At 38.8% G+C, this 27318-nt stretch overlaps 1 protein-coding gene across 3 annotated transcripts in view; it reads right to left on the reverse strand.

Annotated features, from left to right (window-relative positions):
• Nucleotides 1-27318, reverse strand: part of ntm (neurotrimin) — a 467090-nt gene that overhangs the window by 185492 nt on the left and 254280 nt on the right. The window contains exon 1 of one of the 3 annotated variants that reach the window (XM_053476269.1): nt 394-466. The exons of the other annotated variants lie outside the window; for them this stretch is intronic. The gene's annotated coding sequence lies outside the window, so the exon portion shown is untranslated. Of the gene's footprint in view, nt 1-393; nt 467-27318 lie in introns of those variants that run through there. 3 annotated transcript variants of the gene reach the window in all.

Raw genomic sequence — 27318 nt, forward strand, 5'->3', positions numbered from 1 at the left:
GTAATTATCTAATCAAGGCTCAAATGCCCAAAGTATTTGCATATTTTAAACAAAACAGTGACGATATCAAAATAATGAGGAAGAAAGAGAGGAGGAAGGCCTAAATGCATGGCAACAGTATTTACCTTAGATGATACATGATATGGTCACTTTGTGGCTTTGTTAAAGGTCTTGACATGTGCGCACTTGTTTGAGAATGTGTTCACATGATAGTAACTAACACCTTATAATGTGGAGGAGTGAAATCCGGTAAAAGATAGCCTTTAAAATTCAGAGAATTTTTGCCGTTATTCGCATCATTATGCAAATAGTATTGCCATGTTGCCACTTGAGTTTCGAGGGTTAACCCTGGTGTAATAGATCTATAAATTTGGTATTTTACAAATTACTCACTTCAAAATAATAGACCCAGGTTTAGGAAAATGTTTGAAATCTCCTAGAACATTCTGGCTTTCAATGAAACTGTTGCTCCTGTGTATGCACTTATGGGACGAGTTGGTGCGTTCGGACGGTTTTTTGTTTTGACATGACAGCTTCTGGAAGTGCAGACACAGAGAGGAAAATTTTATTAAAAGTGAAGAAGTGCAGTCGTGGAAATCTATATCTGACCAACATTAACTGTATATTTGCTCCTGAGGTTGATAACACTTTGGATGAATTATTATTTTACAGGAATTTACATGTAGTACATTTTCTAAAAACCTTTCTAAAAACCACCAACTCCAGGGTTGATTCCTGACCTGCGTCTGGGTGCATGGAGTTTGCATGTTCTCGCCGTGCTCAGGGGTGACTCTGGTTTCCTCCCACGGTCCAGACATGCAGGATTAGGCTAATTGGCATTCCCAAATGAACCATATTGTGTGAGTAAGTGTTTTAGTTTGTCAATGTGCCATGCGATGGATTGGCCTGTCTCGTTCCCCAAGTCCCTTGGGGTAGTCTAAAGGCCTCCCGTGACCCTGTACAGGATAAGCAGTATACAGTAGAGAATGAATGAGCAGGAAACATGTACTGTACAGTAAGCTTCATTTTGACCAGCAGCATTGTGTTTATTTATGAACAACTGCCAAAACTTTGGCTGAGTTGGGAACAACTCAAAATTCTGCTGTGATAAGGTGAAAAAAGCATCTCAGAACAAAGAAAATCTCATTACATTATCGACACACATTCATCTTGTCTTGAAATCTCAGGGCCAAAATTCGTGACAGAAAAAAAAAAAACACTTACAGTAGGAAATGTGCAGTTACAGGTATTTGTGACTTTTGTCCTCATCCTATTCAGCTGTGTCTCTGTAGACAGAAAAGATATGAATATCTAATTCCACTTGGCCAGAACTGTGTATGACCTTCGCTTCAGGCCTCATCAGAAGACCCGACCCCCATAATCTGCTTTGCAGATAAACAGCTACAGTACTGGGTTGTATAACCTTGATTTGAGGGCTGCGTGTGTATAGTGCCTCGGAGCTTAAACATTTCACTACGCATTACAGCCCGTGCTACAGGTGCGACACTAAGCATGGGAGACCACACGCTGTCTGTTGGCACTGAAAAAATAACAGCACTTACAGAGCAGTGGACAGGCCATACCAATTAAAACGTCCCCAAGCAAGCTGAAGTGGTTGAGCTTTAAAGCGGCAGGTTTTCTAAACGAACGGAATCGACAGATGCATAATTGCTTGGTCGTTATAAATCAGCTAGACTTCGGCGGAGTCCGAAGTGGAGCAGATTCAAACGAGAAACGCTTGTCATCTCTCCACCAGACTGTGCGGGAAAATCAACAGCTCCCTGTAACACTGTCAATAACAGATTGCTATTACATTATGGGAATTGAGAGGTTTTTTTTTTTTTTTTGTCCAGCCAGATGTTTCAGCATCTAGGCACTTAAATCTGGCCGCTGTCAATAAGTGAGAAATATATTGTGATTGTAGATTATGTGTAATCTAGACTGAAGCTACTAGCAAGTTTCCCTACATTCCCTGTTGTCACATACACAATGATTTGAACACATTACTGCAATCATTATTTTGGATTTATTTATAGAAAATTACACTCAATTTGTGGCAAACTAGAACAAAAAAAATCGAACCTTCAAACTGTCTGAGACAATTTAATCAGCCTGCAGGATTGCTCTCTTTTATCTACATCCATTTTCATTCTAATGGGTTCCAAGAGAGGATGCAATGTAGGTGATGTAAACACTCGTAACTAAAAGCCCTAAATCATTCTGTGATCATAAATTAGGGATTTGAAAAGATCTTTTAATTTGAATGCAGTTCATTAAAAATGGTGAAGGTTTTCATTGAATACAAAGTAAATTAAACTTCTTTAAATGTTATTACTATTATTATACTCTGATCAGCACGGTGGTGTCGTGGTTAGCACTGTTGCCGTGCACCTTCAGGGTCTGGGTTCGATTCCTGTCTCTGTTTAAATGGATTTTGCATGTTCTCCCTGTGGTTGGTGGTTTTTTTCCGGGTTCTCTGGTTTCAGTCCAGAGACATGCAGATTAGGCTATTTGGTGGTCCCAAAATTGCTCTTAGTTTTTGAATAAATGTGTGCTTTTTTATGCCCTGCGATGGATTGGTACCCTGCCTTGTGCCCTATGCCCCCTTTGATAAGCTCCAGAATACAGGATAAAGTGGTAAAGACGATGAGTAAGTTATCAGCCATACAGTAACATTACAGTGTAACACATTAACTGATATTGTGTGGTTCCCCATAGGTCATGACTGGACAAGACCTCTGGGGATGCTTTCCAGTGGTGTTTAGCACCAGAACGTTGGGGAGATCCTGTGGGGTGTGGAGGGGTCTCTGTGGATTGGACTTGTTTGTTGGATTGGACATACAGTATGGGTGCTTGAATGGATTGGGATTTGGGGAGTCTGGAAGATCCATCTGGATCTGCAGCATTGAGTTCTTTGCTTGTCTGGTCCAGTGCATGGCAGGCTGTGTCGCTCCTGTTTAGAGTTGTGCTGACTTTTTTTGTATGATTGGACTAGACAGGCTAGCTCCCCACAGGCATAACCGAGTCACCAGATAACTGGTCTATAATTGATATGCAGTGTTAAGGTATTAATGTTACGCTGTATGCTTTAATACTCTGGAATGCATTTGTACAGTATCCTTGGGTAAAATGCCATTTTGTTGTTTATGATCCCCATCGCAAAACATTTCTTCCTGTGTGATTATACAGTACATTTATTTCTCAGACCTGCTTTCATTAGGGGTTATCCCAGCAGTTGAGCATTACCTTGTGATAACCTGATTACTACAGGCTTAAATGGATTAGCAAATTACCGACATATGTGATGCAGCGCATGCCTGGTTGAGTAGCAGATTAAAATGCAAATAAGAAATAGAATTAATCGATACCTCAATCAGTGCAACTAAAACAATCAGTGTGGCATCATTAGTTGCCACTAGAATGATGACCACTGACACATATTTCAGAGGGCTGTTCTGCATTACACCTTAAACAAAAAGAAAGACCTGGACATTTTGCTGCTCTAAACATCTACTTTGTTCCGAAGAGTGAAGAGTATTTCGGGGCTGATTAAATGTCTGTGTTGAGCTAGGAGGTCAGCTCCAGCAGTTTTGCTCCAGTGCCTTTGCTAGATAAGAAAAGGGAAAAGTCTGGCCCAGAGAATATCAGGTCAGGAATTGATCGAACCGGAGGCGGCGTGATCTACAGTCTCATCAGGCTTGAAGACACTCACGGAGTCGCGCACACACACTCCCACGCACACGTACACCTACACGCGCAGGCATGATGAGGCTGTCAAACCGGATGTTAACATTGCCTTCCTGAGGGTGTCACCTTTGTTTCTGAAAGAGCAGGGGATCCTGCAGAGCTAGCAGGCATGAGTCATTCAAACGAACGCAGGGAAAGAAATAGAAACTCTTTGCACAGATGCACCGAGATCACGCTGGGACTTTGAGGACACAGAATGGTGTTTATTTTTTTCTTTTTTTTAAGGAAACCCTCCCTCCATAAAAAAGTAACATATACCACATTTTTTATAACATACTACAGGATTTCATCATGGCGTTACACTCAGTGACACAGTTGTTGCAGAGGCAATGCTTTTCAGAACATACTTCGATCCCTCTTCTTTAAAAGAAACATAAATACATTTCACCAGCATGCCCTGAAAATGATTTTGCCAATGATTTAACCTTGCCTAGGATAACTTCCAGCATTGTGTAAGGCGCAAGTTTAGCAAGAATGGGGGTGCAAACAGTCTGAGAGAAAAAAAGTGTGATTTTCACACACAGTGAAAAAAGTCATATTTTATCATCATTTATTTAGACAATTACATGTCATAGTCAAATAAGCTTAATCAATTCCACTCGCTTATCATCTATCATGCTTCATCCTGTATTCAGGGTTGCGGGGGCCTGGAGCCTATGCCAGGAGACTTAGGGCATTAGCGGGTTACACCCTGGACAGGGTACCAATCCATCGCAGGGCACACACACACACACACACTACAGGCAATTTGGGAACGCCATTTAGCCTAAACTGCATATCTTTGCACTGTGGGAGGAAACCGGAGAACCCAGAGGAAACCCACCAAGCACAGGGAAAACATGCAAAGCCTATTTGGACCACTTCCATTTGTAGTTATACACAAAATCTATATAGTGGTAGCCCAACAGAAGATTGCCCCGCCTCGCAAATTTTCGCATTAAGAACCAAAATGTTACAAGAAATTTGCCTTGGCATGCGAAGGATTTTCGGCATAAAAGCCACCAAGCCGGTTGTACTGTACATACTCTTGGTGCATGTGCATCTGGGAGCCGTTCAAAACAAAACAGTAGAAAGCCAAGCAATGTGAGTTTACTTGTTTTGTGTGTGTGTGTGTGTTTTCATTTGTTTATTTTGTTCAAGATTTAGTGAGAACATAGCACCCTGGGTCCCAAGAATGTTATCAAGCACGTCAGAACAAATAAAAAGGAGCCACGTTCAGTTTAGTTTTTAAACCAGCCGGTGCCAAAAGGAATTATGAATTAAGGTCAAGTGAGGTTTCCATCCATTTTATCAGCCTTTGTAGTCCAACTAGGTACCATGGAGGCCTGTGGAGACCATTGAGTTTATTGTATTGTTAACCGTTGCAGGACCTCCAGTCAACATTTACACACACACATTCACACAATACGGGCAATTTGGGAACACCAATTAGCTTGCTCTTCATGTCTTTGGACTGTGAGAGGAAACCGGAGCACCTGGACGAAGCCCACCAAGCACGAGGAGGACATGCAAACTCCATGCACACAGACCCCAAACTTGGACTCTGATGCTGCAAGGTGACAGTGCTAACCACTAATCAACTGTGCCACCAAGTAAGGTTTATTGTCTATTTATTTTATATTTACATGTCTTTTGTAAGTGATTTGATTGTTTTTATATGAAAAAATATAATTAAAGCAATGGAAATATACGGTAATAACGGTAATATTGATAATATTTTTTCTTTTGTGGCTGGAACGCATTATCTGCATTTCCATTATTTCCTATGAGAAAATGTGTTTCCCAATACAATATTTCGCCAACAGAACTCGCATCATCTGTTCTCTGCACAGAGGAGATCAGACAAAACTTTAAAACGTAACAATAACCTAATAAAACTGTATTATTGTGTGAACAACAAGGATGTGAATTAATTAATCACTGATGACTAAATAATGAAAAAATAATCTGTCAAGTCAAGAGGCTTGTGTTTGGATGCTCTGGAGTTTTAAACACATGAAAGGAGATAATCCTGAAGAGCCTGAAGCGAAGGAGGTTGATTATCAAAGTGATTAAGCATTTTCCGTCATATACTTTGCAATCTTATGAGGTGCGTTCAAGTCAAACTGGGACTTTCGATTGTGCAGAATACAGAAAACTCACTTTACTGTATTTCTCTATGCAATCCCCTCGCTACACTAATGCACTTATCCCACACTACTACGCGGATATGATCAAGGTAGAAAGATCACTCAGTATGCGGAAGCCGTGATTGGACTGCCTGCTACACGTTTGAAATCCTGGCCTCCCAGGAACTCCTTAAATGGTTTTTAGATGTGAAAATCTTCGATTTCGAGCTTCGAGCTGCGTTTCATTCCGAAGTGTACTTCACATGGTGCTTACTACTTCCTTTACAGTGAATGTCGGTAAAGGGAAATTCCCTGGACAAAACTCCTTCATTCGGAACACTCTGCAAATTCACCAGCGCTGACGTCACTTCCTCTGTATTATGGATAATAATAACTGATTAAAGATGTACCGAGATTTTTTTATTTTTTATTTATTTATTTATTTTACAGATTACTAGTCTATATAATATTAAAGATTTCTTGATTTAATTCAAGTTTAAATTATTGTTTCATATTAATATGATGTCATCTACGATAATAATGATAATAAATATATTAATCTTTCGCTCCAGTACATGCTCTAGTAAACGCGATAACAGGATGACGGCATTGTTGGTTTGCTGCAGGAGAATAATTTAGGTTCCGCTTTTTATTTCATTAATACGAGAAGGACTTAAATAGACATTGAGTATTTTATTTGAAAGTAACCTTTGACCCAGCGTCTTTTCCCAGCGTCAAGTTCAAAAGTGTTTTTGTTGCATGCAGAATTAAGATTTCGTTTTCTCTGTAGAAGTTAATTTTTTATACATAGCATGAAGAAAATATGCGAGATATGCAGTTATATCTTCATTCTAGATGTCAAAAGGGTTTTGTGGTTCCCGGTGTTTTCTTTTCTGGGTCCAAACGGCTTTTTGAGTGTTTACGGTTGCCGACCCTTGCCCTAGATAAAGTAGATGTGTCTCTTCGTTAAAGCGTTATCTGTCAGTTTTCCAAGATCAGGGTTTCTCCACTGTGTCCACTGAATATTTTTCAGGAACAACTACAGCGACCTCGGGCAGGATCGTCAGTAACGGACGTACAGCCTTCGTTAAAACGTGTGAAGATTTCGCATTCAGATGTTTTAAGATGTTCTAAGATCACCATACCGTGCATGACGTCTTCTGTAAATGTCAACTCTTTTCACAATTTCATCACAAGTTCCAGTTTGACTTGAGCACATCACACATATAGTACCATCTCCCTGGTGTTATTTTTTTTTTTTTCCATAAATAGATTTAGTTATAAAAGTTTAATTAGGCAGTCATTTTCATTCCTGTCAGCTAATGATGACATTAAAACAGCATAGAAGTGATCTAAATATTTGATGGTGTAAAAAAATAATGTCGAGGTTATATTTGTCCTTCTCATATAAAATAAATATTATTCTTATCCAACATGGAATGGCTGATGGATGCGTGGGACATCTGTACAGCCTGTCAGTCAGCAAGCATTAAACACTGTTATATACATAGACATAAAATGCTGTAGAATATTTAAACTCTTTCTGTCACTTGTCGCCAAATGGCTGTCAACTATTAATCTGTTTAATATTGGCCATTCATTTTAGGATTTGTAAGAGAAGGTCCAAGACCATGACCAACAGAAAGTATTTTATTTTAAAAGCACGTCCTAGTAGTCATGATGTTCTTGCTTCTCTTGGCTCCTTTGGCTTCCTAAATACATTTTAGCATTTACTGCTTATTTATCATCAAGCTTAAGAAAAGAAATCGTTGACACCTTATTTAATTATTAATTATTATAAACATAATAATTACCTGCAGTCTTATCTATGTGTCACACGTAGAGATTGTATGATGGTTGCTTATTCTAGTGACCTTCACTGCTACAAATACGTCAGTTTTTACTGTCGCTTTGATTTATCTGCCAAAGAAATCCAATCCATCACTGTATCTGTCAGTCCACTGAAGGACATCCATGTTATTCTGTCCTTTGTACCATGCCACACATGCATGGTGTTGTGAGACGTTTAGAGTCTTGCATTTCTAAACTAAAAGGAAAAAAAAAAAATAGCAGTGAATCAGAATGCTTTTTGAAAGCAGCTCTCACGTTTTTACTGCTCGGCCTTACGGTCGGATAAGCCGCTGTTCAGAGCGATGTGGAGAGCGCGAGGACTGTAATGATGCGCCTAATGGAAGTGAGAGGAGGAGATGCTCTTGCTGCAAAGAGTATTAGATACACTGCTTTACACACGACATTACTGTAAGCAACCGCGCTGCTTCAGAGTAACCTCTTTATTTACGGAGACGGAGTAAATTGGTAAAAAGCCTACACTTTCTTTTCAAGAGCTCAGATTCGAAAGGCTTCGTGGGAATGAGGCAGCAGCAAATCATGTCTACTTCTTCCCATCGTACACAGCACTTTGTCGATCGTATTAGAGGTCGGTCAGTTTCCACAACAGAGATGAACGTGTCTCTAATCAGAACCGATGTACAGAAAATTTAGTCCGGTTCAGCTTCTGTTACTTTCACATTCAAATACTGTCAATTTTCTAAGTATCACTAAAAATAAATTACTAAATAGATTCTTTTACACTGTTGACAAAAAAAGGACAGTGGGAGGATATACTGTACAGTATCCCATTTTGATGGGATAATCATCATTTATAGTCGATGTACAGTACAGTTAATTTCCTGTGTATTATTAAATATGAAAAATGGTAATTAATAAAAATGCCTAAAACAATGCATGCATATGTAGCAAAAACACACATAAAGTCCAAGGAACACTGTATAATCCATTTAATTGCAATAACTGCACATCCGGAAAAAAAAAACTGTACTGTATGCGCCATGAGAAAAGAAAGGATTGGGGCTAAACAGCTGTGTAACCTTAAGAAAACCCCTTCTTAGTAAAGCTAATGGAGAAAAAAAGTGCTTTCGTTTGCTAGGGATCGTATGAATGTCGCATCAGGGTCAGAAGAGAAGCAAATGAAGTGATGCACCCATTATGTCTGGTGCTCATCATACAAGCCTGTGAGGGCTGAGGTTGCTTCTGTGTGTTTTTTGGCAATGTTTTGTGCCCAAAAAATGGGACCATCAATAGATTTTGACACTTTCTTAGTGGCACAGTCATATTCCGAAATGCCAGTAACGCCAGAATTCTTCAGGCTCAAATGGTGAAAAAGTGGTCCAGGAAGCATAAGACATATGGATTTTCACATATGGATTGGCCACGACACAGTTCAGACATTGACCCTATTGAGATTCTTTGGGATGGGCTGGAAAAGGTTTTACATTGAAATCTGACTTTCCAATCATCTGTTTTCAGAGAAGAGTTAATAGGACTCTGGACGGAAATAAACGTTGTGGCCTTGCATAAGCTTGGCAAATACTTGCCATGCTGTAATCAAAGCAAAAGGCAGTCCAACAAAATAACAGAGTGTGTAATTTTTTTTGGTCAGCATTGTAGTCTAATGCTTGAACATGGGGTCTGATTCCATCTTAGCAGCGATAACGGAGCTAATCAGAAATTTAAGCTGTGTAAAAATCAATCTTAACCTCTCCACTATACTCTACACCCAGTCCTCATCACCTTGATTTCAAATCATAAATATTGAAAATGTACAATACTTTCAACTCAACTTCTAGAATGCCTTGTATGAAAGCCGTCTTGTCCCCGTGCATGAAAGACAGATCACCAAAGCTGAACTGTCATCTGCCATGTTTGGTTCGATCTCAAGTCACATTTGCTTAAACGGAAATTCCGAAATATCCCCGGTTCTGCGAGGATCATCGAGACGGATTACTGAGCATAATCAGAAAGTGTGTGGTGTTTTATTCAGGGAAAATCTTTGAAAATTTTGAAATGTGTGGGGTTTGATGACTAAAAGCAGTAATGGGGCAGAACAAGAAAAAAAAAAGCAGTCAGCTCTGTCATTCTAGTTGGTGACATATTTTTTCAGCATGGGTTATGCATTTATAAATCTAGAAACGTAATAGTACATTATTGCTTTTTTTTATCCTTTCTTTAAACAGTAAAGGTTTGTGTTTAAAAGCTATCTGCGCATCTCTGCCTGGCCCACATGATGTCATCTGCGACATCTGTAACTACACTGAATCATCCACAAAAGAGACTACAGCTTGCAGTGATGCCGTCTCTCTGATCTCAGACCAATATTCAGGACGGGGTCCATGCCAATGCCACACACACACACACACACATACACACACACAAATGCACATGCAAAATCCACAGTGCACGGAGCTCAAGCTGTCGAGAACTGATACAGGGAGAAGAGAGTTGAGGGAGAGTGAGAAGGAGAGGAAGGCCCATGAGCTCTGCTGCACTCCTATTTGCATTGCATGTCCAATCACCACTCAGCGCTGTCAGCTGTGCTATTGAGCTCCTTGGCAGCCATTCATTCCAAACACACATTACTGTCTCGGCTCACATCAAAGAACGCAGCCTTTTAGAAAGCAAAACACATCGTGACAATTGACAATTTTAAAATGTGTTACAACATTACTGGACAAGCAATTATGCAATTTTTTCCAATCATAGGGAAAAAAAAAACACTTGAAAAGTATCTCTCTCTCTCTCTCTCTCTCGTGATCTCTCTTGAGGCATGCAGTTTCAAATGGGAATAAAAATATCCCAACACTGTGTACGAAACATCCTGCACTCATGCATGAACCACTTCCTCCTCTGTGTCCCAGAATAAACAGAACAGAGACATGCAACAGCTAAAATTCACGTAATGCTTCTGCTACCCTATAGGAGTTCCAGCTATAACGAACTGCAAAACAGCAAAATAACCCAAAAACCCAGAGCAATACTAAAAATCTATTTTTCAACATTATGTAGGCTTGTTTTTCTAATGACCATGTGAATTTTTTTTGTAAGAAATCTCATTTAACTTCATTGTGCAGAGACCTTCAGCTATATTTAAATTTTATATTTTAAAATGTTGTGCAATCTACACACTCTTAGACCTCCAACAATTCAAATACTGTAGGTCTTTCTTATGCGGTTTCACATTTTTGCCTGCGACATTTACAGTATGAACTGTTTGTTTATTCTGGCTGGTTTTATCTCTATTTGTTTGCAGATCACCTGACTTTCACCACAGATTTCATATTAGAGATATTATTTATTTATTAATTTTATTCTTAGTTTCCCAGATTCCCAGTGTAATCACCAAAAACAATAAAATGATATTTCTTATTAACTTAAAAAAAAAAAAAAAAACTTTCTCAATTTCAGCAACAGTACCTTTAAAATTGGATCAGACTACACAGCCAGGCTTCACACCCCATGTGCACCAGAAAGCCTTGGCCACCCACTGGTTTTCCTTCCTTGGATCACTTTTGGTATGTCCTGACCACTACAGCCCGGAAACATCCCACAAGAGCTGCAGTTTTGGAGTTGCTCTGACCCAGTTGTCTAGAAATTACAATTGTTTAAATAATTTTAACTCCGGTTTCCTCCCACAGTTCAAAGACAGGTAGGTTACGCTACTGTAACTGGCGTTCCCAAATTGCCCATAGTGTGTGAATGTCAGTGTGTGTATGTACAGTATGTGTGTGTGTCCTGCGATGGATTGGCACCCTGTCCAGGGTGTACCCCGCCTCGTACCCTAAGCCTCCTGGGATAGTCTCCAGGTCCCCGCGACCCTGAGTACAGGATACAGCGGTATAGAAGATTAGTGAGTGAGTAAATAATTTTATTTTTACTAGATAAACAATAAATAGTTACATAATTTCTTCTACATTTTTTTTTATTTTTATCATATGTTAGCTACCACCCAAAAGAAAAACTACTTCAGTATACTATAGTACATAGTATAGTTATTTTGAATGTTACTGTTTAAAGTATATACTGTACTGTATATATAACTGCAGTACATACAGTTTATTTATTGTCATTTTACTATAGTACAGAATAGTATTACTTTCCTGGTTAGACGAATCATTTTCTGGACAGCCATACTGTACCACTGACCTCTGTAAGAACTTTTCAGCTTTTATGTACCTGGTTTGAATTTGCATGTCTCTGTATGTGACATCAAACATAATATCAACTCTTGCATGAAGTCTTGTAATGCTTTTAACCATGAGAAGCAGGTAAATTTCCTAAACCAAGAACAAGACTGCAGTTAAGTTGGCACTGACATTCACAATTCAGAATGATGCTTTTAAAAAAAAGGATAAAAAAGGATTCTTGTCAAACATCAGCACTCCTGCTTAAAATGAACCCTGAAAGCCTTTGCAGAGAAAAAGAAATTGTGAAACTGGGAATTATCAGCCATGAAACTCGTCTAAGAGGAGAGGAACCGTTGGCTACAGAGCACAGATTATTCCTTTACTCTCTATACTAACCATAAAATCCTTAAGGACCTAAAAAAAAAAAAAAGGTCAAACATCTCTTTTCAAGATTACACCTGGCTACTCCTGAGTGATGCAACAGAAAGTGTTCACCCTATCATCTGGAGATCAAGAGTTCAAGCCCTGGGGAGCAGAAAGCTGTGCCTTTATTGAAGGAGGGGTGGCAAACATACACTCTCCCATCAATCAAAGTGATACTAGCCAATCATGGGCTCACGTGAACACAATGGGGTGGATAGGCCTTTCTTTAGAGTGTGTAACCTTGTCCCCCAGAACACTGAGTGAACATTAGTTCGAAAAAAGGTGGCGTCTCAGTGAAAACTCCCTGTCACCTTGATGTAAGCAAGTGCATGAAAAAAGAGAGATGGGAAAAATCTGCCACTGCCTGAATTACAGAGAACGTTGGGACTGTAGATTAAACCTGGCCATGTCCTGCATAAAACAGCTATAATTCGTTCTTTTATAGCTTTAGTTCTTTGCAGAACAGAACAGAGAATTCCTTGCCGAATCCAAGCTTTCCTTCTATCCTTTACCTTTTCTTCTCCTTGTTCTTGTTCAGCGGAAATAATGCAGAAACAACGACCACCACGCGGCGAGTCGCCTGATTGACAGCTCTCACATTTATCTTTCAAAAGAATGTGGGATTTGGGGATCAGGCGAGCTGTTTGGGAATCTCTCTACAGGTGAAATACCATGTAGTGAATGAGCCTCATCTGTGATCAGTTTGTCCAGCATTACATCCACAGCAGTGATGAAAGTCATGTTGCACTTTTTCTCAACACGGTGCCCCTGAGACAAAAAACTTTTGTTCCCTCTAACCTCTGTGATGCCTTCCTCAGCCGGGCACATCCTGTGTATATCCCTGTCTATTGGTCATCTAGTACATACAGTACACAGCTGCTTGACACAAAATCCTGGATAGATATCATCTTCTGCAAGCATTAGTGAGTAAAGCTTCTGAGCCATACTGTATTTATTCATGGTTTAGTTGGTCTGACCTGTTACCCATAACCCTAACCGAACCCTAACCCTAACCTACCCTCAATTTTCTAAATGCCTAATACCTTGGATTTGTCTAAATTGTATGGTTTTTATAATATAAAGATTATCATTTTTTTACAATTAACGCTGCAATGCTTAAAATAAAAATAGATTATCTGAATCAATGTGACTTTCGCTGCCTATTTATGAACACAACAAGGTTATACTGTATGTGCACTACGTGAGTGTTTATGCATTTAGATTGCATGAAATTTTTAAGTTTATCTGTAGAAAAATCTAAATGTTTATGAATGTGCTATGAAACACCACTCTATTCAAGGGTACTGTAAGGTAAAAAAAATTAGGTCAACACATTTTATTCAGAACATTTTCAGACAATTTTTTTTTAATGGTCCAGCAATGGCAGGTGTTTAATAGGATCATGTGCCACCTTTCTGCAAGCTTACTTTACGGATTTGTAGTTAATGTTCCACTTACTCTTCTTTGCATCTTCCGCCTCACACTAACAAAAAAGTTAAGGAATAAAAGAATAACTCAACATATAACAGTATGTTAAGGTGAACCATTTTCTACAACCTTGACCTATTTCAAGTCGTTCTCTTGGCTTGCAGCCTCTCGAAGTGAAAGAAGGGCGACTGAGGCCACATGATGTTCAATTTAGAAAAAAAAAAAGTGCAGGCCAGACCTATGCTAGAACAATAAACAAAGTCAATTCAAGGTGAGGAGCAGCCAAGTCATATTATACATCTCCACAGCTGTGGACGGCTGTAGACTTGATGCCATTTAGAAAGGAAATGCACCATAAATCTGACTGTATGGCTATGCTTCCTCTCACTCTCTCTCTCTCTCTCTCTCTCTTTCTCATACTCCATTTATCCCTTATTTAATTTCCCTGTAATCATTTCTAAAATTATTCCACATAAAGAATTGATTTCACTTGGATCAGGTCGCTCATTAGTCATAGGTTTTTGTCTTTTTCAGTGTATGACAGAAACAGCTGTTCAGTCCCCCTTACACACACATCTGTTCGCACATACAGACAAAGGATTAGTTAAATTGACATAGTTTCATCTGTATTTAAGGAGTGTTGAATAAGACCGTCCAATAGGTGGCAACATTTTGTTAAGCAATGCATGTATCGTAAGCCTTTCTGGATCATTTTTTTAACTTTTTCGTTGTTTTAGTAGTTATGTTTATTTACCATATACTGTATATAAAAATTAAGCTTCTTCTTTTTGTACACCACCTATCTTATCAGTTACTGTATATCTCAAAACCAGCCAGGGGTAGCTTAGTGATTAAGGCATTGGACTACGGTTCGGAAGATCCCAGGTTCAAACCCCACAACCACCAAGTTGCCACTGTTGGGCCCTTGAGCAAGCCCCTTAACCCTCAACTGCTCAGATGTGTAATGAGATAAAAATGTAAGTCACTCTAAGTAAGAGCATCTGCCAAATGTAAAACTAGTAATGGGGGTCAGTAACCATAACATAATCTATCATTAGGTTTGGGTAAATGAATCAGTAGTCAATAAATAATCGGTGCATATGTAATAATAGTGCAATGTTGCTTGCTTTCTTTTTCTAAAAATGATGCAATTAATGTGTGTTCCTTTGAGTTTATGCATGTTGCTGCTACACAGATGTTGCGTACAGTAGGTGTGCAAAAAAATGCATTATAGTGTATTTAATTTTGTTTAATTAAATGCCAATTTCTATCATAATCAACTGGTTGAAATGCAAAGGAAATCAACTGATCATCAAGTATATTTGATGAAAGTCCCATCAATAATCAAAACCCTGCCATTTTTTGCTTTTGAAATATGCACCAGTTTGAAACCCTACTTCCCTAGTATCGAACTAATCTCCTGACATTTTCTGTCTGCTTGATGGATGGATGGATGGATGGATGGATAGACGAAGGCACATGCAGGTCTCTTATCAATACCCTATCAATCCCTAGTCGGCTTTGTAATACCACTCAGAATACACTCTGGAATGAGGCTAATTGTTGATTTGGTAATTTTCTAAGTGGTAGAGCTGGTGTAGAATGGGCCAAATGTGTTTCTGCTTGATCTTGTGTATTCTATTACAGTTCTAACTATAAAGAACCTGTTCTATTACATTTGTAGCTTTAGTTTAATTCCTTATTTTCTAGTAAAAAAAAATGCCTGCTGTTCAATTACTTTTGGAGAGTATTGTAGGCATACAGCAAATATTCTTGACAAATGTCCTCACCCCATCAGATATTTCACAACTAATGACTAAAGTGTGCAACCTACAAGCAAGAGCGCTAAATGCTTTTCTACAATATGCAGCAGGTGTGTTTGTGTGTGTGTGTGTGTGTGTGCGTGTGTGTGTGTGTTTAAATACGTGTGTGTAAACAGCCATGCTATTATGAAAATGGGAAGCAGGTAGTCATTTATGAAGGGTTATACACAGACGTTCCACACTGTGTCTTGAAGTAAAAGCAACAGGGTCTCCTCTATTATCCCTTAGAGTGTGAGTAATGGCAAGGCCACTTCGTCCCAAAGTGCTTAATCAATGCCCATTAGAGACCTTGTCCTCTAGCACCCTCAGGCTTGGAGAGACTTAGAGTTCAGATGTGCAAAGGACTCAGCCGGAATAATTCACAGAAGCAGAATGAACTCGAATGGCATTTTATAAACTTCTCTCAGCGTCAGCTACTGTCCGATTGAGAAACTCTGGCGATGTGTCTGTGTACTGTTTCTTAAGTGGAGCTGTGGGGTACAAGGCTGTGTTCTGAGTGTCCTTGATTGAAATTGGGCGATAAGTGTTTTGCCTAGGCTGTTAACAAACTCCTGAGGGACTGAGGACTCTGGATGCCAAAGGGAGGAGAGACTGCAATTAACATACTTGTCAGTTATCTCATTCGAGCGAATCACCCAATTACACACACACTGCTTCAAACTGGGACATGGATTCAATTTGGAGCACATATCCTGGTAAACAGCTCCGAACATTTTGCTAATAGAACACCACAAAACCTGACACATGAGATACGGTATATCGGCAGCAACATCTAGCACCGCAGTGTTGGCTTTAGAGGACTACGGGAAAACATTTTAGTCAACCTTTACAGTAGTGATCAAAACATTATGAATGTATTATGCCAAAGAGTGATAATCCAGTTGTATCAGGTTATTATCCTCCACAGTTCTTTAACCTTAGCTATATCACATATATTATAGTTAGTCTTAAGTAGTGGTGTACACGGAACTCTTATTTCTATTATTAGAAAGTGTACTTTATAATACACTATAAAGTGTATTATTAAGTACACTTTATAGCCCCAAAACATTGACAGTAAATGTGGGTCGTACCGGTGGTCATACCCCTGGGAATGGCTCGCTATTACTTTTCCAAGGAATGGTTTTATGAAAATTTCCATGTTTCATACTCGAATTAAACAGCTGCCCCTCCCTTAATCGTGCATACGCTCCTACAAAACATCCGAAAATATCTGAACTTTTAGCTGAGTTCCCTGACCGCTATAGAAATGTGAACATTGGTAGAAAATGCACCTTTTTTGAATCATGGCGATTTGTTTGGGCCCCTATGCAGAACCCCATTGCTCATAAAGCCCTGGCTCAACTGTTTTTGGAAAAACAGGCAAATAGCTCAGAAACTATTCTGAATGCGGTTAAAAAAAAATAATGAACCCCATTTAAAACCAGCCCTGAACTCAGTCCGTTGAAAATGAATGGGGTTTTACAGTGTAGAGACAATGAGTCAGCAAAAACTTCCTCTGTCTCTAAACTTCCAAATGTTAGGCAATTTTGGACAAACCCACACAAAACTTATATTTAAACGTCCAGATGGGTCTTTTTCTCTCAAACAATATATAAGGCAATTCTTCAGCACCAAAGTTTCCTGAGATACCTGGCTCAGATTCAGAGGACTGACTTCTATTGTAAAGTCAGTGCAAGTGAGTTAGGTACTTAAAGATTTAGATACATATCAAGTTAATTAATCAAGGTAATTAATTCCAGATACTGTATTTCTATTTAGCTATAACCAGTAAGATGATCTGACTATATATATATATATATATATATATATATATATATATATATATATATTCTTATGTGACTGTTTATTCTTTTTATTCCCTCAGAACACTTGAGAAATAACCAATTGCTTGTGCAATATTTGTTTTTTTTTCAATTGTTTTTGTGCTTTTTTAATTATGGTGATAAAATATGGTAAAAATATAATTTATGCTTTAAAAAAGATGCATCGTAAGAACAGCACATTTTGTAATGATTCTACAATAATCCACAGTAGACAGTGTAATACAATGCAGCTTTTCAATAACCTTATGGCCAACACTTCTCTGTTCCTGCTGCTCAGCATATTTAATAACTTACTAATTACATCACCATTAACACAATTTGTAAATGAAACACTTTGTACTGTAGGCCTATTTCATATTTGGGGGGTCAAATATCAACAGCTAACTAAGTGTAGTAAAATTGATAATATTTATATCACACAAATTTTTATTTCACAAGTCAATGAGTTCCCCAAATCTTCCCACCACAACACTAGTTATGGTAGTTTAAAATTCCAGTCAAACTGAAATGGAAGCTGGTCGTTTCTCTGGACTTTAGTCTTTGACCTCAGTTGTCTAAGTAGAATAGAAGACAAGAAAAAGAAGGGAAAAAATCCAGGCCTTGGAAATAACTTGCTGGATGTCCCACTTCACCTGCTCTTGGGGTAAACACTGCTGATGTGCAGTATATAAAAGACTCCTTTTATAAGCTCCGAGCAGGAGGAATTCTGATTTGGAAAAGGGCTGAAGGGAAGGGCACACTGAAGATGACTACAAAGAGCTTCTGCCAATAAAAAAATGTCACTAGTAATCCTATAGTGGCCTCTCACACACATACACACACATGGGAGGATGAATTTCTGACTCTGAGACCATAACCCAGTCACTTTTAGGTAGTGCTGCAGTGCTGTTCATATTGCATTCACTGCTCACATCCTCTTCTAAAGCAATGAAAAGAGAGTCAACAGAATAAAAGTCACATGGATGAATAAGCAGTGGGAAACAGAGCGAAAAAAGTGAATTGAGAGAGCATGATGACACAGTGCAAAACTTACGATAAAAAGCCATTCAGGAAAAGTGACATCCAGTCATGTCAGATTTTATCGCTAGGTGCCATTGTTCACCATTGACAAAACCCATTTCCTTAAAACTATACCAATTCCAATATCTGTTTGCCTGCTCCTAGCAGTGATGTATAAGAGCAAAAAATACTGCATAGAACCTGCTTCTTACAACCTTAATTAAAGATAATTCCACCTTTAATGGTCCAGGCAACCGTATGGACTTGATCCATTCAATTTCCTAAACCTGATGAAGAGTCTATGTCCTGGTAGTTAACAGCCTCTACATCACTTGAGTCGATACCACATAAGAATGACAAAGGGATCCATCTATTTCCCATTAATTACAGATCATTAATGCTCAAAAGATATGAGAGCATAGTGCAAGAAATCAGAGCTAATTCAAAGCCCTGCACACGGCCATACAGGCCTAAATACATCAGCCTGATTGAAATTTATGTAAGCCGAGGAGGCCTGACATTATACTCCTGACACGTGAGAAATAGGAAGTCTCACATTCGCTGCTGGCTCCATCGCCCAAACAGTAAACAGGTCAATAAGCCATCATTATTGGTCTTCATGGTCGACCGGCTGAGAATCGACTGCTCGCGGGTCCATTTGAGGGATTAAGAGGAGGCAGTAATGCCATTTCGGAAGATACGACAACACCGTTCATCTCCAGTCCCTCTTTTTAAAAAAAAGAGCATGCTGGAACACTGAACGGAGGCGTTTTTCCTTCTGCTCTCCAACAGCCGATGAAAAGGACCTGTCACGGCCCATAATATCCTCGCCGGAGGCAGCAGAGGATGGTGGACGCAAGATACTTATTTGGGTCAATGTCCCTGGAAAGAACATCTCCCTCGTCCACTTGCTTTCTGTCTATGTGAAACAGGAGAGGCAGATGCTTCTGGGGAATATCAAAGTGCAGCCCAGGATTCATGCTGCTATCCATTTGGCTTGAGGCCTTAATTCTACTTTGCAGTTTCTCTTAGACGATATTTTCCTAGACATGATCTATTCACTAATAGTGGTGGGTTTTTTTTCTTTTGGTTGTAGATTTTTCTTTTTTCTTGCGAGGAAGCCAAGTGTTTGTGTAAAGACTTGTTCTTACAGTATGTACCTTTATATAGTTTATTTGTTTATGATATGTGTTCAGGACTAAATTTAACAGCTGGATTCTCTTTTGGTCAAAGAAAGTAGGGACCGTTGAATTTTGGATCACACATGTGGATAACAGAATTTTTTTGTTCTTTATGTCATTTGGTATCTTCGTAACTGGGTAACTGGGTAGCACAGATAGACAGCATGGGCTTATCTTCTATTGGTTATCATTTAACCCTGGATTGCCAAATTCCTACAGCCAGACAGACAGACAAAACAAACAAGGTCAGCCTGATATTTTATTGCGATTATTTTTGTAAAAGTTGTGGTTTGAGATATGAAATTATTACTAAAGTAAACAGGTTTATTAACCTTTTACGCTTGAGCAGGACTAGGTAACAGGACAAGGTTATTTACATTACAGAAAAAGAATTAACTATCAGCCCTTCAGCCAAATTTGTTTATTCATATTAATTCAGCTGCCAAAACAGTTATATTACGCTTTCTTGGTGCAATCCACCGCTAGGCTACGAGTTTCTTATAAAGACACATAGGTGGGAAATCCAATGACAAGCTGTCATTCCTGTAGGACTATTCACCATTCTACACATTTACAAAAAAAAACTATTGTCATATGGAGGAAATCAAAACTGCAGTGTTACACAAGCATTCCATAGCCTGTCAATGCATTCAAACTATATACCGCATATTGTCTCAAAAACACTGGATATATGGACTCCAAATCCACTCACAGAAGAAAAAGCATAATGAATCAATACAGCCTGTGGGGACTGAGAACTAAAAAAAAAAGAAAAGAAAGAAGAAATCTAGCACTTTCTGTGACTCTTATAGATGAGTGACTGGGAAAGGAAGTCAAGGCAGATCAGGTGAAGATGAAAGCGAAAAGAGCACACATTTTTTAATTCACAAGTGAACCCCAAGGACCAGAAAATAAATAAATAAATAAAGTCAATACGACTTTAATACTGCGGTAGTGCCCTGAGAGAGGTTCTGTGATTTGCCGATATGATTTTATTATCTCCCCTCGCTCTGGTACAAGGTACTGGCTGGCTGGAAGCTGGGATTAATAGGATCAGTGTGCTGAAGGCTCATCTAGGGGGTCTGATGGCATTCTGACAGGCCGTGATGGATAGGAGATGCTGGCACCGTACACAACCGTGCAGTGCCTGGTTGATGCACGGTAAGATTAGACACACATACACACACATACATACACACCTCCACACACACACACACACACATACAAATAAGGCAGGCCTTGGGCAAGATGCATAAAGCCAACCTTACATAGGTCCTGTAGCACAGTATGTGGAGACACACACACACACGCACACACACCATTTCTCCAGAGATATGTTGTTTTCTTATGTACAAGAGGTATAGCAGGTCCACCATTTTAAATCCAAATACATTCTCACCAACACATTATTAAATGAAACTCAGCTGATAAACTGTAATTGATGTGTATTATATTTTTAAGGAAGTGGCTTTCATCATCCTTTTTGATCCTGTTTCAATTCGTAATTAACCATACCATTAGAATCAGCGATAATATAAAACAAAAAAAAAACTAACTGCCAGTTATTGTTTAGGTCCTTGACCCATCAAGGCATTGGATCGTGCTGTGTTTTTTGGCCTCAAGACTTTAGCAGCAAAGTCTTGTAAGTTGCAAAGTTGTGCCATGGATCGGACTTGTTTTTCCAGCACATCCCACAGACGCTCGATCAGACCGATATCTGGAGAATTTGGAAGCCATATCAATACCTTCAACTTCTTGTTCCTCAGGCCATTCCTAAAGATTTCAGTGTGGAAAGGCACATTGTCCTGCTAAAAGAGACCACTGATATTACGTAAGATTGTTGCCATAAAGCAGTGTACTTGGTCAGCAACCATGTTTAAGTACAGTAGGTGGTACGTGTCAAAGTGACCCAAAGCTTTCCAGTAGAACATTCCCCAGGGCATTGGACTGCCTTTATGCACAATCACTCTGCCATCCACACATTGTAAGGAAAGAAAAGCTCAGACCAGGTCACCTTCTTCTTGTTCTCCATTGTCTAGTTCTTATGCTTTCATACCCATCATACTGTAGATGCTTTCGGCAGTAAATGGGGCACTCTGATTGGTCTGCAGCTACACAACCAGCAAGTTGTAATGCACTGTGTATACCTTCCTTTTATAGCTACCATAGCACCAACTTTTTTGTCCTACTTTAGCTCTTCAGTGGAGTTGGACCAGACAGGCTAGCCTTCACTCCCCATATGTATAAGTAGGGCTTGGGTGCTGATTACCCTGACGCTGGTTGACTTTTGTTAGGTAGTAACCAGGGCATCTTGGCATCCCCATAAAACCTGCCGTTTTAGAAATATACAGTAGGTAATACAATTTGTCTCTTCTCAAAGTCATACAGATCCTCCTCCATTTTTCCTACTTCCAACTTCAAGAACTGAATGTACTATATACTGTATATTATTACAACAGTAACTCAATCTAATCTGATTCATAGATAACACCAATTGAAGATAAATTAATGTGGCTGTTCACATTGCAAGACTGTTTAATTAAGAGTTAATTAAGGGCGTTTGTTCATCCTTTGCTGTGCTGATCAGATCTTTACAGTGAAGCCCACAGAGATTATCATTAACCGTGTTAACTTGCTGCAATTATTTTGATTTACTTATCCACAATATATAAAGTTTTAATCAAACTGAAATTATAAAATCATGCAATCAAAGTGTCAAGATGTTATGTTGGCAGCCCGAGTTTATAGGCTAACATAAATGCCAAGGTGATATGTAACACTATTCACTAACACTATACAATTTCCTTGGGCAATCCATTCTGAGCATTGCGTCTTAGTACAGGTACCTTTTAATTTAGGAAAATTTCAAACCTTTATTTGGAAAAAGTGTATCGATTGGCTCCTCACCACAATCTCATCATATCATTTTATTTGTACAAGAAAAAAAAGAAAACTTCACGGACAATGATTTGGTTCAGACAAATGTATGACATGGCTCTTCGGGCTAGGTATCTCTGACAGATCTTTCAGCCCAGTCGATGTGTGTGCTGAAAAATGAGCCAGCACGATAGCGATCGTGTGTGTGGTCTCAAATCATGATCATAAAAAAAGCATAATTCAACAAGGAGATGCTGCCGCTGCTTTTATTAGCTGCGGGAAGCAGATGGTGGAGAGTATTTCATTCTGGCTCGTTGTCTGTCACTCTTCCTGTCTCTCTTGGGTAGTTTTCAGGTTGAAGACGAAGGAAGGATTAGTAAAAACAAGCTGGAAAGGAGCGTCTCTGTGCAACATCGGTGCTGGATCGCATAATGAGGGATTAATGCTGCATTCTGTGCCACACTCACTCTGTGTGCATGGGCAAGAAGTTCATCATTACTTCACCATTACTTACTCACTGAGTGCAAGCACCCTGAAGACCTACACACTTTCTTTCACTGCATAGAAAATATGGGAGTAAGTTGGGTTCATTCTTGTTTCCAACTTCACTTGATCTGCTGCGCTGAAATTAAAGGTAGCATACTGTAGGACTTTTACTGTAACATGGACAGGCAAGGGTTTAAAGGAAATATTCGACTTCAGCAGTTGCTGTCATTCAGACTCCAGTAAGCTGATTAGACTGACTTCATTACTGTTTTCTAAATGAAGAGCCACTTGCAGGCACTCACAACTGTCACAATGCCATAAAGTGATTTAACAGTTTTGAACACTCAAGGGCAGATGCACACACAAGAGCAGACTCAGTGCAAAACACAGATTCATGTGTCTAACATTCAATTTGCTATGCTATGGCTAACCCCACATTTCAACTGGCTGAGTCCCAATGTACTTAGCTTTAGCTTAAAAGTGTATAATTAATCTGTGCTCCATTTCTCTTCTCGTGGCTCTTGAATCATTTAGAAAATTGGAAATGTCACAAAGGAATTAGAATCCATCTGTTTCCTTGAATAGCCCTCTCAGTAAGGTTCCAAAACCGAAATATAAAATAGTTGTGAGAAGGAGGAGTAAGGCGGAAACCAGTGGACATACAATGCTATTGTTGAAAAAAGTATTAAAATACTTATATGGCTTCCAGGGAATATTTTATATATTTTTTATTTTGGCAAAATACCTGTTTGCACTCACTTTCCATTTTAAACTATTTAAAAATATATACTAGGTATATAAACTTGACATTTACAAATGTGTATCTTACTATGTTTAAAATGTATCAAGACATACTGTGTTCAATGCAATGTCTTGTCGAAATTTTATGTCCATCAATTTAAAGCCTTTGTCCTATGATCACATTTCTTGTGTATGACCTTGCCCTAATTTTTAAGTATACTCTGTATTTTCCCTAATGTTCGGATGTTTACGAATCCCTGTGTTTGACTCCTGTCTGTTTAAGGATTTTGATACTGGATTCTGATTTTAATAATCCTAACGTACAAAGAGTTTCTCTTATACCTTTTAAAACAGAAACATGCCGGAAATTGTAATGCACACAATGCTGTAACTACGAGTCCTTCAAGAATGAGTTTATCAGAGGGACAACCCACGTTAGATGTTTTGGAGATAAAGTCAGAGAGGCCAGATTGAGGTGGTTTGGGCATGTTCAGAGGAGAAATGGTGAATATATTGGTAGGAGGATGCTGAGGTTGGAACTGGCAGGCAGGAGGTCTAGAGGAAGACCAAAGAGGAGATTTATGGATGCAGTGAGAGAGGACATGAACTTAGTTGGTGTGAGAGAAGAGGATGCAGAGGATAGGGTTAGATGGAGGCAGATGATTCGCTGTGGCGACCCCTGAAAGGGAACAGCCGAAAGACAAAGAAGAAGAAGCTGTAACTACGAGTCCAAACAATGTGCTTTTGATGCTAGTTTGTGTTGCATAAATAACAACGATCATCACAAAAATAATCCCAGACAAACCTTGGAGTCTTTCCTTTTTCTGGCTCACCATATTGGATTATTTAATCCACAAGTTATTGGCACAGGTTTTATGTCGGGATACCCTTTCTGCCAAAACCCACCCATTTCTTAGTGCTTGGACTAATAATGAGGATACCTTGCATCTTAGTGGCTGAGTATTATAAACAGTACAGTATGTGCGTACTGATAAATGTCTTCCCCAAGGGCCAGTGTGAACCTGGCATTGGCAGGGCTCGAACCTTTAACCCTCCGATCAGAAACCCAGAGCCTCAACCGCCTAAGCTAGACCTGCTACACAACAGCAGTTTACTAATATATTAAATTGGAAAGCCGCCAAAGAGATGAAAAAAAAATCATTAAAATTGTACATGATGCAGTTTGGATGCTCTGCAATCACTATATTACAGTACATTTATTTGAGATGATGCACTTTACTGTAATATTTTGAAACAGAGAGGTAACATAACAACCATCCCATTCTCAGAACTCTGTTTAAATCTTAAGGGACCATGTACAGTATGTGCAAATTAATATTAAAGGTTAGAATATTGTTAATTTGAGGTTGTATTTGCAACATAGAGTTTGAGTCATTAATTTAACCTTATCGCAATGTAATTTTTTCAAAAACAAAAAATGTTCCTCTGATGTTGTTATTGGGTGACGTCATCAATAGGCTTCCTGGTGGCTGTATTATCGATTACCACCTCTGTCCTCTTATTAAGTCCTGTAATTTTGACTTTCTTTTCACTAGCCATTGTCAGGTTTATTTATTCATTTAAGATCATTCAGAGTTTTCTTCTTTGTAAAAAAAAAAAAAAAGACCTAAAAAAAAAAAACGCTCAATTCTCTTGTAAATAACATCTCATCTCATTACCCTTCCCTGAAGTGTTGTTACTCAGGGGTGGCTGCAGGCGACATGCAAGCACTGCTTTAAATTCAGACGGCACAATGTGACATGTTTGCCCTTGGTAGAAAGTGCCTCTAAAAGCCATTGATTAGGTTAAGATCGTCTCTTTTCATTCACACGTCTGACTCATCAAGTCTCTTTCATAGGCACGTGTCTGCTAGCTTGCAATCAGAAAACAGGTTCACACTAAACATTCTCGGGGCTTTTGAATTGATTGCTTGTGGTGATTTGAAAGAGCATTGAGGAGACTCATGCTAGGAGAATATTCTCACCAAAAAAAATTAAGTACCATGTTTACGTGACCTACAGCTCACAACAACCGAGCGAATTTTGCATTGTCATAATAGTGATGCTCTGAAGAACCTGCTTATAAACTCATTAGGTTTAATGACATTCAGTTCAGTCTTGATCTAAACCTTCAGAGAATGTAGACTTCACTTTTATGGAACAAATTCCAATTAGAAATAAAAAATATATACTCCATCCCCCCCGTTCATTTCAGGACACACAATCACAATGTGCGTTCAGTTTACTAAGTCAATAGCTTATCATGCATGATGAGCCTTAGACCATCTGCTAAATGCACACTGAATGATGCACCATGTGTTTGCAATGGAAGAAATGGGAGAAAAACCATAAAGCCATTGATCTGAATGATTTTCTAAATGTTGTGCTTACTGCCTCATTTACAGTAGGTCCAAAGAGTTATTTGTGCCCATTGTGTTTAAACAAGTTTTTAACTACTAAGTAGGGCTAACAGAATAAACTGGGCCAGAAATCTCACCATCGCATGCTTAGGAAAAACGCAGAGTAAAGGACTGTCAATATTTAAAAGAATAAAAGTAGTACTTCCGTCAGCCAAGCACATTTCCTGTTCGGTAATTAGAGAGTGAATCACAGATGAGAAATTAAAAAAGTAGATTGAATAAAGATGAAATGTTGCTCCAGCGCATTAAAATTCACTTATAATAGCGCTGCTATTTCATTGGTCAAAATAATTAGTATCCCAGTAAAAATAATCAGATTAGCTTTTCTAATTAATATCTATTGGTGCAGGTGTTTGTTTAAAGTGAGCTAGTAGCTTATTTTAAAGTAGATTATTAAATTCTAAACATCACTTTAACTCAACATTTTGATTTCACTTATGGTGCAGGTTAAACTTCAGGCCGATATCTAAGTACTGCAAAAGTTTCAATATCCAGAAGTCGATTTGAGACGCGCAGACAGGTTTGACGCATGCAGAGTACACTGTCAAATCTTTTGGTATCTAATCTGGATAATAACTGCTTGCGTGATGCTGTGACAAAATCTTGCTGGACAGATATCTACTGTAGACAGACAATTTTCCCGGGATTGGTTTCTGGTCCTCCAGTGTATGTCACCGAAAGATATCATTGAAAAAGCAAGATGTACAGACCAATGTACAGACAAAACCTTTCTTTTATTTATATCCATCATCAAAATTACGTTTTATAAAATTTAAACAAAGGACAAGTGCAATGCAGAGCTGTTATGGCAAAAAAAATAAAAAATGGGTGGGTAATCTATGTAAAACAGACCATGCCGTACCAATGAAAAAACTGTTAGAAATAAGTTGAAAGTGAAATTCTTTGTTAAATAAAGAGGTTTATTAATCACCACTAAGACTGTAAAACAATGAAAGACAGTATGGAAAACGTTTTACATCGGCCACCATTCAAAGAAGTGAACAATCCATCATGCTTTTCGATGAGAAACAAAGCTATAAATCATATCACTACCTGGCTAGCCCTATGATAATATAAAAGCATATTCACAACATGGTTTTATGTTTTTTCTTTTCCCTCACTTTGTGCTAAAGGTCTTTTGCTGGCATTGGCAAGAAGAGGTTTGCCATTTCCATGCTTTAAAAATCATCCTAAATCCATGTTAAAATTTAACTGATCTGGCTGACACAAGGCACGATGTGATTGGTCACAGTAGACAGCCGAGGTACTGGAAATGCTG

This window comes from Clarias gariepinus, chromosome 17, assembly GCF_024256425.1.
Source record: "Clarias gariepinus isolate MV-2021 ecotype Netherlands chromosome 17, CGAR_prim_01v2, whole genome shotgun sequence".
Lineage (NCBI taxonomy): Eukaryota > Metazoa > Chordata > Actinopteri > Siluriformes > Clariidae > Clarias > Clarias gariepinus.